We start from the raw sequence: 14,509 nt of genomic DNA, 5'->3' as shown, positions 1-14,509 counted from the left end.
TCTTTTCCGTGATATCCACTCACGGAAGGTGGATCACTTACTGGCAGTTGAATCGATTCTTGTGTCTTAGGATCGGTGTTGATGTTTGGGCATAAGTTCCCCTGATTGTGTCTCCTTGATCTGCATTGTTTCGGGGCAATGGCATCAGCCTGTCAGGTTGAGTTGTTGCTGGTTGACCATCAGCTAATGGAAGCCCAATGATCTGTGCGTTCACCAGTGCTGTCTCCTGTATGGGCCTGATAGATCTGGGGCTTGAGGCCTACACAATGCTCCCTCCATCCTGGAGCCCCCAGTTGCTTTTCACCCATCGATGTGTGCTAGTGCTCTAGTTTGCTTGGTAGCAGCTGTTACGTGGACACATCTTACAATTGGTCTTAAGTTTAGTTTAGAGTCATGATTAAGTTTAGCCATTTGTTCTGGATGGTTAGGCTTAGGGTGAGAGGCTAAAGAAAGCATGATGTCAATTTGTGTCCTCACAAAGTCCTGACAAGGAGATAAACATGAATGCCATTGTTTGTGCTTTTAAATGACAGTAAGCCAGATGTGCAGCCCAAAGACCATCTATCACGTCATTCATGCTATATCCTCCACAACTTCTGTGAGACAGTCAGGGGACTGGCTGTGGACACTATCTGTCTTCTCCAAGAAGTTGGGGTCATGAGTCACAGACCAGCTGTGCTTTCTAGGGCTTTAGAGCAAAGCAGAACACCATTCTGTTTCAATCGAATGGGAATGAGATGTTGCGCAAAGCTCTGTACATATATGTATATATATATATATATATATATATATATATATATATATATATATATATATATATATATATATATATATATATATATATATATATGTCTGTGTGTGTGTGTGCATCAGCATTTACTGTGTTGGAATCACGAGGTCATTTGTGAAAACAGTGCAATGTACAAGACATCTAATTTAATCGCGCATGACTGCTCCAACTTAATTTGCCTGCAAGGCCAGTTCAGCAGAGGAGATATTAATATAGCCCCAGCTTTTTCATAGAGTGGGTTGTTGGGAAATGAGATAAGGCATGACACTCAAATCCAATGCGTCCAAGTCTTTCATAAGAAGCAGAACTTGCTGACTGAGTCCACCAAGCGAGGGGTCAGATAACAAATATTTCCCATCCTGCGGGACACCTCTGAGCAATGCAGCAGAATACTCAATTGTCCCCGTTTACATACAAACGTATTGTGATATATTTCTTATTACTCAACTGGCAGTAACATGGAGCTCCACTGGGGCCCATCTGTGTGCATGAAGACCCTGTTGGGATTGAAAACCTGTTGTTGCTCTTGCAGGCCAGATAGGAAAACTATGTAAAACATTTTGTTCTGGAGGTTTCGCCAGTGTAGAAACCATAACTGATGACAAGGGGGAAGGTGAAGTATCACATAGCTAATGCAGAAAGACAAGCATAAACATCTTGATGCACGTGAATGATTAGCAGGAAGTGGGTCCTCATATTAACTGGTGTGACCAATTCCAATTAACCACGTTGAAGTGGAGGGATTACAGAAATGACTGTGTGGATTATTAGGGATACAGTGAGGAAATCAGACATTGGATGGACTTTTTTTTTTTTAGGATTTTAAGACTTTTTCTTGTGTGTTCAGTGTCACATGTTTTCCTGTATCAGTGAAGAAATAAGAGCCTTACCACTGATAGATGACCAGGATGATGGTTTGGACAGTTTTCAATACTGGTGAGTTTTTAGACCTGAAGGATGTTGAAAGAGTGAAAAAGACCAGCCCCACACAAAACCCATGTTCTGGTGCAAAGCATAACACGTACCGGCCCTTTTCCCCAAACCCGCAGTCATAGTATGTTGCAAGAGTTCGACTGAGATTGTATCGTCTCTTGATCATTTTGGGAACTTGAGGCTGTCCAAACCAACAAGGTGTTGTCTTTGATATGTGTCAGGACAATTCTTTCCAAGTGCTCCATGATCTCCAAGGTCAGTTCAACGTGACTTTATAGGATGTGGCATTGATGATGGAAGACTTCCTGTGAGAAGAACGCTGAAGGAACAAGTTAAAGTGTTAGTGTTAATTCTTTAAAGCTGATCTGTCAGACAGGGTAGGAGTGCGCTAAATCTACTGAACACTGACCTTAATAATAATGAGTTATCTGGAAAAAAAAAAAAGAACAGTTGGAGAACAGTTGCACATGATCCACTTCTATCTATCTATCTATCTAGTTACAGCTTTATTTAGCACAAATCTAAACACAATGACTCACTGAGAGTTTGGTAAAAGAGTATGTCATGATTTTCTTCTCACTCTGATAATGTTGGGAGATAAAAATGAAACAAATTAAGTCATATCAATAAATCTGTAATGAAGCAGAGAGTGCTGTTTTCCTTTTCGTACAGTTTCTACGCTGCTTGTCTGTGTAGTGTGTGTGCGTGTGTGTTCAACTGAGATAGAGAGAGAACTCAAACCCAGTCCCTTTTCATTATATATACAATTGAGCCAAAACTTTGCCGTGCTTAGGTTCAGATAATCATGGTTTCTTAAAAACACTTTTAATGCACAGCGAACACTGAAGGACTTCATGTGAATAAAAAAAAACCCTCTTTTGTGGCAATTTTTCGATCTGCTTTGAACTTTTTCTTTGTTGTCCTTGAACAGCATAGAAGTGGAGGACGTAATGCTGTCAGACAAGAAAGATAGTTTCTGACTCGTTCCTCCTCTGTCCTGAGTGTTTCCGTTTTCATCGTTCTCAACAGCACATCCGTACGAATATATTTTCCCCGAGCTTCTCTCCGACGGGAATCAAAAACGTAAAAAAAACAAACTGAAGCTTGTACCGTGGAACTTGATTCTTCATTATTGAAAGTAACAAACTTTCATGGTCTCAGGAACATCCAGAAATCCAAACTTAACGGTCAAAAACCTATATGTTCACGCCGTACCATCACCACGAACGAATCTTGCGCATGCGCTGTTTTCCCCAAAAGACAATACTGGCCTTCAAATTAAAACCCACATATATAAATATAAAGTACTAAACAACTACCTAACAGTGTAAACAATATCAAATTAAACGCAGCAACTAAACACTTTGGCTCTTACACACAGACACACACACACACACACACACACACACACACACACACACACACACACACACACACACACACACACACACATACATATATACATATTTTTTATTTTTGCTCTCCATTAGCTCCACCAATCATCCAAGGATCATCCCTGCATCATCCTCCATTCATTTTCCTTGACGGAGAAGTCACTGACATCCGGTCCGGTCCAAATGTCATACGTCTTGGCCGATGTCAAAGTTAGAAGGAGAATCGTCTTCAGAGACAACATGGTGTAGAAGCAGTTAAAGGTTCGAATGGAGGTTTACCAACTCCTCAAGAACCACTTGCAATCTCCATCGCGGAATCAGACTCCTGACCGTAGACCTGATACGCCAAACACCAAGGAGGAACCGTTTAATAACTGTCAGTTGATAATGGCGAACACATTTAAGGTTAAAGCCGCACGACCATTGTCCAGCTATTCCTGAAGAAAGGACAAAATCTCTGTAACCGGACAGCTGGTCGGTGAAAGCCCTCTAGCTCTGCACCGGTTTGAAAACACCCGCCACCTGGTGACATAAGCTCTATTAGTTGCCGGCGCACGAACATTCAGCACAGTGACGATGACTGCGTCCGACAAGCCCGAGTCAAGCAGTTTCACCCTCTTACCATCCAGATCTTGAGAAATCATTCCAGAATCTTGTAGGACCCCCCAGCCTGTCTGACCTGATTGTCATGTGATCACCGTTCAGATGTGCTGAGCCACCTTTTCTGGGGGCAGAAGAGGAGAAATGCCTCTCGCCTTTATTGACATATGCCAGGGCCTCGCCTCAAAAGGGCTGCAATATGTTAGGCACCCTCACCGTATTCCCAGTGGAACCAATTCCATAAACCGCAGTGACCGCAGGGGCTGATGGGAAGTGCAGTCCACCAGTCACCATCTGACTCTGCCATCATGTGAGCACTTGGGGAAGTAGCACTGGTAATCCCTGACGCAGGCAGTGCAAAATATAGAATAGTTGAGGGCTAGTTGGGGTTCCAGATGGGAAATCAGGTTCCTCTTCTCCGACTCTGCCCGACTTCTGCCCAGTCTTGCAGAGCCACAGGTTACACGCTGCTATCTTGGCTGCCAGCTGCCAGCGCCATCTACTGAAAAGCGATGGCAGTGACTTGGGCACGTCGCAGCTCTTCACCTTCCACCTTCTCTTTCGGACAGAGCACAACAATGTTCCATAGCACCATAGACAAGCACTCAATGGTGATAAGAAAAGTCACAGGAGACTCAGGCCGAGGCCAGTGCCTTCAGGTGGATTAAGCGAACGTCATTGGAGTGCGAAGCACATATGAAATGGAATTGAAATAGAATTCAATGAGATAGTTATTTGATTCCGGGATGTGTAAAGTTTTCCAAGCGCAATAGCTGATGCTGAATGAACCCAATTCTGTTATTTTTCAAGTTGCAGTTTGTTTGTCCAGGATTTAAAACCAACTTTTTGAGATCAGTCCACTTTGGGACCGTGTTGCTATTCCAGTGACAGAAAGCACCTGTTACAAAGCACAGAGTACGACAGAACTTCAACCAGCTGAGTCCCAGTGAGGACAGAGGTGAACTCTAGTAATGGGCTGATGCAGCTTTTTAGACTTTTTCGAGCGCCACCTACTGAGCTCTGAAAATGAGGACAGTGTTTCATAAACATCGTCAGCCCACCAATACCAAACTAGTCTTTTCCACTCATATATGCCATATATAAACTTCCCAAACTTGTGACATCAGAAGTCATCCAAGTACCACCCTGGGCGATCTTGCATGTAGAGAAAAACACATTCACTAATTCTTTTTTTTTTTGTGAATAAAAATAATGCATGTAAAACAGTTGGGCGTAAACAGATTTTAACTTGAGGCAGGAATCAAATAAAAAAAATCTATTTCACACAGTAAACACGTACACTTAAGTGTGGACATCCGGGAAGCTCCAACAAGGAGCAAACTATATCTGCATGAAGTGCGCAGGACAACATTTTTGTGCTACTTTCCTGAAATTGTTAAAACATTCAGTTTCTTTCCATCACTCTCTGATGAATTTATGATCCCGATAAGGACGGCTCACCCCTTCTACCTGAGGAGACTGACAAGCAATGATGTGAGAATCAGTTCTAACCTCCTTCAACATATGGTTGGTGGAGAGTTTCCCCAGTTCTTGTGGCACTGTGAGCAAAGTCATCCTCCCCACCATCACAGACATATACTCCAGCAGAAGCAGAAGGAAGCACAATGGCATGATAAAAGACTTCACCCACCAACATTGAAGACATTTGCCCAGTCTGACTCACAACAATTAGTGTTGTTCCCAGTTGTTGTTTTCCAGACTTATCAATGCGTGAGCAACATTGTTGCCCTGACCAACCATAATCCAGTGATCACTATTAAAAGAAGTGTTTCTGCAATCCTATGGCCAAAATTGCCAATTCAATTTGATGAGTTGTAAAGTGAGTTGTGACAAAATTCTTTGTTGTTTCATGTGTATGTGACCGTTGAAATGACTTTTAGTGTATCCATCATTTTGAATATATATACACATATATATATATGCAAAGGGGTGCGGTGACGTAGTTCCACGACATAATTATCCATCTCACATCCTTCCAGATTGAAGTTACAATTGGAAACAGGCCCACAGGTTCCACAGTTGCTCCCTCCCTGAATGTCAACAATTTTTTGGGAGGAAGTGAGCCAGCTAGTTATTTCCTGGTCTAAGTCAGCGCACCTCTGCGCAGACAGTCCACTGGAAATGCTAATGTACGCTGCTATGTCTTATCATTGCTGTCTCCATCAGCCGGAAATACACTACTGCTAGATGCCAGTCTCATATTTGTTCATTCTGATTTAGATATCTTTGTTTAAACAGTGGACAGTGGACATTAATGTGGTCAGAGAAATTTAGCATCGCTTGTCCTTTCTTTGTCTATACGGTTTCTAGAAACATATCTCTCGCAACATTGAGTTGCTTTTGTTGCGGTTGGTACACTGAACTAGTGCCTGATCTATCACCAGGTGAAAGTGCAATAGACAGAGGCTGAATGCTGGTGGATGAAATTATTGCTTCCAGAGTGAATCAGTGTTTATTCGCTGGTCCTTTTCTCCATCATCCCCATCCCATTCAGTTAACATTCCTTACAATGACAGAGCTAGCCTCTTCATAAGCTTGTTCAGGCCTGGATTGACTGTGACACGGCTGCTATGCTGTATGAGATAGGATTTCTATTAGAATTCATCAAATTTTCTCTCACATGAAGTGTACTCGCCCTTACATATTGACCTGACAAGAGCAGAACAAAGGTGTTTCCATGTTATGAGGTCATCAAACTTGTCTTTTACACAACTTTTTGCACTAGTTACACCTCTTCACCTCTTCCTCATTGGCATCCAGGTTCCCATGCCTTGTGTCAGAATGTCCTCAATTCTATGCTATGAATTGGAATCTCTATTATCTACTTATGTGGGTTGTCATTCCTTGTTCTCTTTTTCTCAAGGTTTGTATAGTTTTACATTTCTGTGAGTGTGTTCTGACTCCTTGCACTCAACACACAAACAATTGATTTATTTTAGGTTCCTCCCAGATCTAATGATTTTGTGTTTTTTCAGCCGCTAATGTCTCATCTTCAATTTCTCTCGCTGAAAAAGACCCATTGTGTTGGTTGCATAAATATTGCTGTCTGCACATAAATAGGCAACCTGCACAGAAAACTTAATGGCCCAGAATTGGAGATACATGTCGTACTGTCTGTTCATTGAAAAGACTTGATTCCTTCACAGATGCTGTATCTCTTCATGGGCACTTTTTCTGTATAAGCACAGATTATTTTGTTCCTGTTATACGGTATACCAACAATATTTAAAAGTAATCTGTGAATCCATTCAGAAAAACTGCAGTTGAAATGATTCCACAGTGGGAAGTTGGTAGCACCCCAACCTCAGATGCAAACAGGTGTGTTGCACTCTTAGATGTCTGAGCTCTGGCTGCTGTAAAGAGACTCTGGACTCCAATGGCCTTCCTGGGGGGAGAATCCAACATCTTTGAAACTCCAGAGTCGTGCCTGCTTCGGTCTGGACCCCAATTTCTCTATCAATTGCATCAACAGTCAAAACAGAGAACATATGTTCTTTTGGTTTCCAATCACTTAGTAGAAGATGAAGGTTTGGGATGTTGACAAGGCAGCAGCAAGTGGCTTTGCTGGACCAGGCACACCTTTCTGCGACCATTACGAAATTAGCTCCACATGATTGTGGAACTTGGTTTCAGTTAAATCAAACGCTCATTTTTATATTTCAATTTATAGAGTAAATGTGTGAGCCATGACAATACTTCAGGGCACTACTGTCTGAGCAGTAAACCCTGATCAGTTACATTAAGGCTGCCTTTATAGGTTTTGTGAAACTTGCTCGACAAAGTACGCAGCTGGGCCATTTCCCCATGTATGTGGTGAGATTTCTCTTGATCTCCATTGCGAAGAAAGCTCATTAAAGTGAACACTAATGGTTCCACTAGGGGAGTAACTTGGCTCACAGTGTTTCAGAGGTTAGAAGGCAAAGAAACACACCGTTCTGACACATGAGCTCATTCGGGACGGTAAATGTGAATTTTCCTTTCCATACTTAGCCTACAATTTTCCCATGCCTTCACAACTCCCCTAAGAAGCCATTTAAGTATTATATATACCACTTTCATTTCATCAGATTTACTCTAATAATTACTGTACAGTTGACAGCAAACTGTTCTCACTGTGCTTCATGAAGATTTATTAACCAACCTCTCCTTTTAAATCTCTTTTTTACTGTATATGCACCGCTCACCTGTAAATAAAAGCACATGAGCAAGAATGCTAGCAGTAATCCCCTCAGGGACTCGGTCTGAGCCTGACATTAAATGAAGTCCTTTGTCATCAGTAAGAACTTTTATCAATGCTTTATATTCCTGATTTTACACATATTCAACCCAAGGATCGAATCTAGATGCAGGCAAATGTCTTTTTTAACAAGTCTAGATTGAAGTGTTCAAAACACAGGCTGCAACAACTACAAAATAATTGAAAAAAATAAAATAATTTGAATTGTTGATTCATTTATATTGAATTGTCTTGATTTTCTTATGGATTTTCATAGCATTTTCAGAAGTTTGGATTGGGATAATCTAGAATGAATTCACTTTCCCAACATATTACTATCCCAATATATTTTGCGATGGGATAGAGCAGTGATTCTTAACCATAGGGCCAGGGCCCATGGTTGCACCAGAAGAAATGTAATATGATGCAAAGAAAGAATGTAATTACGGTCATATTACAGAAGTTAAACATTTTCTTATTTGTTCATAAACAGATACTTTTATGTGTTGTGCTTTGCAGTCTACACAGCCTCAAAGACTCCAAAATTGGTCATGGAGCACAGTGGAGAAATGTCCTTTTTTGCAGTTGCACGTGGAATTTATTGTGGTAAAATAAACACAGTCACAGGGAGAACATGCAAAGTCCAAGCAGAAAGGCCATTGGTCCAAGCTGGGAATTGAACCTACATCCTTCTTGCTGCAAGGAAAGGGTAAGTGGTACTGATACCAATACTTGATAAAATAAATATAAAAACTCAGATTGTTTTCTCATTTTCCATTTTATTCGGTCTATAAAGTATTTTTTTGTATCCTTGACACACATTTTTTAAAAAAATTTATTATTACTATTCTGCAAATTGTCCCCGACCATTTTTTTCAGTTTAATTACATTAATTACATTTAATTTAATTACAACATTATTTTTGTCTATATTAATTAAGATAGACACCTCTTTCTTGTTACTTTTAAAAGCAAAACAAATACTTAACATGGCTCTCAAACATGGCTTTATAAGTCCTCCATACATTCATCTTTATTTTGTCATATTGTGCATAATTTCTTCTCACCTTAATGGCATATCCTAGAAAACTCCAAAACATGTTCAACATATCAATGTTCAACTCGTTTCCCTTTTTTTCGTTTTGCTAAGCATTTCTTCTTCCATTCCTCTTCTTTCCAACTTCCAATTGGTTCTCACGCATTCTTTCACTTTCTTTATATACTCTTGTAATTCTTTATACTCCACAAATCCATGTAAACCAGTCTCTCTTTTCGTCTCACATACATACATTTTTTCCGCATTCTTATCAAATTTACTTGCTACCAAATGATTGAATATTCTGTTGTGTCTTAGAAGATAATGTAGTTGTTCGCATTCTATTTTATTAGATCTCCTTCCTCCCAAACTCTTCCACTTCTTGGCCTTATTATTTTCATTTTCAGTATACCAGATATAATGTACCAGAATTTCATTTTAATTTCTTTTATATTAAAGTCTTTTCCCCCATTCTCCTAAAGATTATATCTTCTTTGTTTTCTTTTTGCATTCTGTTTTAATTTTATTTCTCCACTCTACTGGCATACTACTTTTTTACATTTTCCATTAGTGCCACCGCACTCGCCTGCCTTATTTCTTGTCCCTTCCCGTCCACCTCACCTGTCAACCTGAACACATGAAACCGGGCACATACTCATATATTGGTCATATATTCACACAAATGATGTTCCATCATCATTTATCGTTTTATTCATATTTTTTAATGTATCACATTCATATAATCTATCTTTTCTAAAATCATCCCCTATGCTTCCATTACTTCCCTGCATAACTCATCCATTCTGCTCATCAAATCTTTCCTTAAGATTATACATTTCCCAGAATTTTCACGTCCACACACTTTTCTTATTTTGCTCTCAAAATAATACCCCCATTCTTGTTTTTCTTCTTTATCTAAATATGTGAACATTTTTTTAATTCGAAGAGGCATCTTTTTTCTTTCTCAGCTCCACAATTTTAACCCATCCTCATTATATTAATTTTCTAAAATTTCTTTACAAATTCTGGATTCTTTCCCTCCCCAAACAAATTCTCTAATTAAGCTTTATATTCCCTTTATTTCCTCTCTACATTATGTAAACAATTTGGCTCATTATTAAAGCACGTAACCAGAGAGGATCACACTCCGTGAACAAACGTTTACATTTTTTTTTTACACTGCATTACATGCCTGTTCTTTCTGAGGCCGTTTGGTCGGACAGACTGCGGTCTGAGGCAGGTTTTCCAGAAATCTTTCTTTGAGACCTGCAAATGTACTGTACTGACGCTCCCCCTCCCACATATTGTGCTCCAGTTCGTGTTGAATGAAAAAGTTTCTTTGCTGAAACGTATATGACATTGTAGTTACGATTACAATCCTAATTCCAATGTCAGACCACAATATCATATATATATAAAAAAAAAAAACACTTCCCTCAGGCAATAAAGGAGAAAAATACACAAAGTCAAAGTCACTCTTCTGTTTTATTATTTTTGTTTTATATTTTATTTTACTAAAATAGAACACGCAGACATATATACATATGTTACAACAGAATAAAAACATAAATAAAAGAAAATGAATAAGAACAATAATCATAAATAAATTTAAAAAATATATTTGAGGAGGCAGAAGTGGAAAGGGGAAAAGCAGTCTCGTACATCAATAACAGTGAAATATCAATATCTGGCTACAGAAATTAGTCTAAAGAGAGGGAGTCATGTGAGCTGAAATAGGAAAGAAGAGGTTGCCATTTACTGAAAACTTTCCAGTGTCACCCTTAATTGTACGCTTGATTTTTTTCTAACTTTAAGAAAAACATGGTGTCTTGGAGCAATTGAGTACTACATGGTGGCTTGTCGATTTCCAATGAAGAAGTCATACTAGTAAAGAAGTAAAAGCTATCACATCCAGAGGATCAGATGTAAATTGTCTAGGCTTTTCGGGAAGATCAAAAATAGTTACTTGAGGTGAAAATGCACATATTACAGATAATATGTTGGACGTTGTTTCAAAGTAATTTTCCGAAAGCGTCACGGTGAAGAATACCAGGTGAGGTATTGCACTTTGACCTTTGACTTTTCAGACTTTGGACAGATGAATCCTATAAAACACCTTAAACTGAGTGTGAGTCGGGCACATGACTAACTATTATACACCCTGCTGAATGTTGCTTTCCACCATTCATCTTTCAATCCTGATTTGACTTTCAAAAATTCATCCAATGGTGGAATGATGGAAGGTTAAGCTCATTGGATAGGTCTGTGAAGGGACGAAATAGGACATCTTTAAATACATTTTGAAAGAACTGCAGAAGTGCAGGTTGGAAAAGGTGCTTCCTTCAAAAGGGAGCTGAAACTGACGTCTTGGTTAATTTGAAATGTCTTATAAATTGCACCCAAACGTAGATATTACTGTGGGTTTTTCAGTGAAATGAAATGAGATGAGTTGTAGGGGATGGACCAGTAAGCAGTGAAAGAAGGGATGAGGAGACGCATGATTCGATTACAGAAAACACCAGTGCAGAGATTCAAACTTAGACCAAAAAGATATTTTATTAATGTGTGAAGGGGATCGGGGAAAAAACAACAGCAATATATTGTTGCACTCTCTATCGCAATAGATTATCAATACCTTCACCTTTACCTTCTTCTGCCGCTTATCCGGAGTCGGGTCGCGGAGGCAGCATTAGGAGCAAGGAAGCCCAAACTTCCGCACAAACTACCTCCAGCTCATCCCGGAGGATCCCAGGCCAGACCGGAGACATAATCTCTCCAGCGAGTCCTGGGTCTTCCCTGGGGTCTCCTCCCAGTAGGACATGCCCAGAACACCTTCCCAGGGAGGTGTCCAGGGGGCATCCGGATCAGATGCCCGAGCCACCTCAACTGGTTCCTCTCGATGTGGAGGAGCAGCGGCTCCACCCCGAGCTCCTCCCGGATGACCGAACTCCTCACCCTATCTCTAAGGGTGCGCCCAGCCACCCTGCGGAGGAAACTCATCTCAGCCGCTTGTATCTGCGATCTCATCCTTTCGGTCATTACCCAAAGCTCGTGACCATAGGTGAGGGAGGTAGATCGATCGGTAAATCGAGAGCTTCATCTTGTGACTCAGCTCCCTCTTCACCACAATGGTCCGATAGAGCGACCACATCACTGCTGCCGCTGCACCAACCTGTCTATCAATCTCACGCTCTACTTTTCTCACACTCGAGAACAAGATCCCGAGATACTTAAACTCCACCACTTGGGGCAAGAACTCTCCACCGACCCAGAGAGAGCAAACCACCTTATTCCGGTCGAGAACCATCGCCTCAGACTTGGAGGTGCTAATTATCAATACACTGACGGCAAATATCAATATTTTATGACAACACACATAGTGGATTACCCAGCATTTTCAGTTGTTCAAATTTAAAATCTGTATTTCCTGTTCAAGATACATAACCTCGTTTGTCTGTTGTCCGCTCGGAATCTTGTTTTCATAGACGCCTAATAGTCACGCTCCATCTTGAAATAGATTGGCCAGGTGAGGAGCATGAAACTGTGCCGCCTCCTGTCACATGATGAACACCGGCACTGCTAATAGCTATTGTTGTTACACCAGACCCGGCAAGTTTGAGAAGGAAACATGAAGGATAATGAGAAGAGCACGAGACCAGGATTACAACGAGGACACGGACTGAAAGATAGAATCATACGATGAATTTGAGATGTTAAAACCATTAAATAAACTCCATGAAGATGATCGACATCTGCCTGTATACCTTGATAGACATAAGCTAACCGTTGAATTTGAGTCATTATTTGGTAAATCATGTTGGGAACACAAAAAAAACAACCGTCATAAAACCTTCAACAAACTCAAAATCAAGCCTTGGTGAGTGTAGAGATGTGGGCTACTTTGACGTTAGTGAGTGGAATTACAAATGAAACAGCAACGCGCTTGCTTTGACTCAAACTTTTATTCAAACTTTTCAGTCAAATATGCTGTGAACACTGCAACATGTCGAGTGATTGCGACAAGATGTTTTGAAGTCTGGTAGCTAAGCTGTACGGCACATTGCTGTTACTTCAGAAACTGAAGTCACTGCCTTTTCCTCTATCAATGAAACATGTGCTATCCATGCTTTAAATCCTCCACTATTATTCCTGTTACAAAGAAAGCTAGGACTACAGACCGGTGGCACTGACATCTGTGGTCATGAAGTCCTTTGGTTTTGTCCCACCTGAAACCCATCACTGCTCCCGTCCTGGACTCACGCTACAGAGTCAACAAATCTGTGGACGATGCAGTAAACCAGGCCCTTTATTTTGTTCTGGAGCATCTGTAGTCCCCAGGAACCTATGCCAGGATCCTGTTTGTGGACTTCATCACTGCTTTTAATACGATTCTCCCATCTCTGCTTGAAGACAAGCTTCACCAGTTCAACGTGCCCGACTCCCTCTGCAGGTGGATTACGGACTTCCTGACCAGCTGTACTCAGTGCGTGCAGCTAGGGGCAACTGTCTCCAACACTTGGAACCTCAACATCAGGTCTCCTCATGGCTCTCCATGGCTCTTCTCCCTGTACACCAACTACTGCACCTCCAGGAACCAGTCCGTGACACCACCATCGTCGGGCTCATCTCAGATGGAGATGAGTCAGGTTACAGGAGGGAGGTGGACTGGTTTCGTGTCCTAGTGCAGCCACTACAACCTGGAGCTGAACGCGCAGTAGACAGTGGAATATGATCATGGACTTGAGGAGACTCACTGCTCCTCCGTCCCCTCTCATGTTGACTGGTTAGCCTATTCCCATTGTGGACTCCTTCTGCTTCCTGGGAACCACCATCACCGAGGACCTTGAGTGGGAGCCAACCATCAGGTTTACAAGTATCACATAAATATTGAATAACAAACCTACAACTATCAGGTGTCTTCCATTTTGACCAGATAGCACTTCAGAAACTGAGAATTGGATCGATTTTCTAATTAATATGGCAACCATTCCAGCCTTGGAATTAAAAAATTCTCAGAGACCCAGGGACACTTCGATAATGTTCATGTTTGTTGGCTGCAGAAAAACAATGTCATCCTTCAAACGCTTCAGAAGAAACAACACTCTTCAGGAATCACTCTTTTCAGGAATCCCAAGCCCTTTAATATTCCAGTTAATAAACCTTTTCCTGATGTAAGTTCAGGAACTGAGTGACTTCTTAGACTAGTGGTCATAAATTAATAAGACAAAATTTAGACATGAACCATGTAACTAAAAACTATATAAATAAAAAGGTTTGTTTGTGTATCTTTTCTTTAGTGTTATCAGATAGTGAGTCAATCTGCTCAGGCAGGTGATCAGGCAGGACGGATAGAAGCGTTTTGTTTAAAAACGTGAACACAACACTTTCGAACAACCCAATGCACCTACAGCAGTCTCGTCCTGTATGACGGAAAACCAAACTGTCCAAACCTAACGCACTGCTGCACACCCAGAACTAGTAAAATATATATAAAAAAGAAAACCCAACATATTAACTGTT

The sequence above is a fragment of the Synchiropus splendidus genome, chromosome 16 (assembly GCF_027744825.2).
Source record: "Synchiropus splendidus isolate RoL2022-P1 chromosome 16, RoL_Sspl_1.0, whole genome shotgun sequence".
NCBI lineage: Eukaryota > Metazoa > Chordata > Actinopteri > Syngnathiformes > Callionymidae > Synchiropus > Synchiropus splendidus.
Note: the sequence above shows the minus strand (reverse complement) of the source record.